This window comes from Bactrocera neohumeralis, unplaced genomic scaffold (assembly GCF_024586455.1).
Source record: "Bactrocera neohumeralis isolate Rockhampton unplaced genomic scaffold, APGP_CSIRO_Bneo_wtdbg2-racon-allhic-juicebox.fasta_v2 cluster10, whole genome shotgun sequence".
Classification (NCBI taxonomy): domain Eukaryota; kingdom Metazoa; phylum Arthropoda; class Insecta; order Diptera; family Tephritidae; genus Bactrocera; species Bactrocera neohumeralis.
The window spans coordinates 18329809-18330657 of NW_026089623.1; the positions used below are offsets into that span (position 1 = coordinate 18329809).

General features: G+C 32.5%; 1 pseudogene; it reads left to right on the forward strand.

Annotated features, from left to right (window-relative positions):
• Positions 1-316: 316 nt before the first annotated feature.
• Positions 317-515, forward strand: LOC126765653 (small nucleolar RNA U3; annotated as a pseudogene).
• Positions 516-849: the final 334 nt, after the last annotated feature.

Genomic DNA, 849 nt, shown 5'->3' on the forward strand with positions numbered 1-849 from the left:
CAAATATATATGCATATATACATACATACTATATAACTTATTGAAGTTAAGCTTCTTATACGACTTCGGAAAAGGTTGCGATAATTGTTTAAAGCTTCAGTGGAGAGGGAATAGCGTTGAACAATTAACGCGAGAGAAAGAATGAGAGTAAAGCAGGGAACTTAAAGCACTTGCCATGCTTATGCTATTTGAGCAATTGTTGTTTTTGTAGAACAATGTTTCAATTTTTGGTTGGTGACATATTCACATGTGCACGCACATGTATGTTTGTATGCTTGTGCATTATTTGTTTTTCTTTCGTTTCTGTTTCATTTCTGCGAATTCTCAACTATTTTGTGTGAGTTTTGGTTGAAATACTCTGCGTTGTATTAGCACCCTCCATGAGGAGGTATATCGTTTTATCTGACAGCGTGAGGTTTAGGAACTTAATTTCTAATTTTGTCTTGTGGCATATTAGAAATGATGTTTCTTCGATGATCGCTCGGTTACAACGGATAAAACGACTACCGAGTGGTGATTTTAATCAATAAATTCCAAGGTTTTATACGAATAATCGTAATCCAATTGTAAATATTATAGATATCAATCCGTCAGAACCCAGAAATTATAATTTATTTGGACTTTGCTTTGTACATGATAAATTTATAAAATGTTAATTTAAGAAAGTGTTAGTCACTCCACTATATTTTTATTCTTTCCTCTCGCTAGTTTTCTTTCATACAAAATGATATGAATTTCTTGGAATATCACTAAGAAGTTTAACTTCTTCCTCGCGTAGGGACTCCACGCACCAGTTTTTATCAAACCTACATTAATTAAATATTTAGCTAATAATACATGCAGAATTAA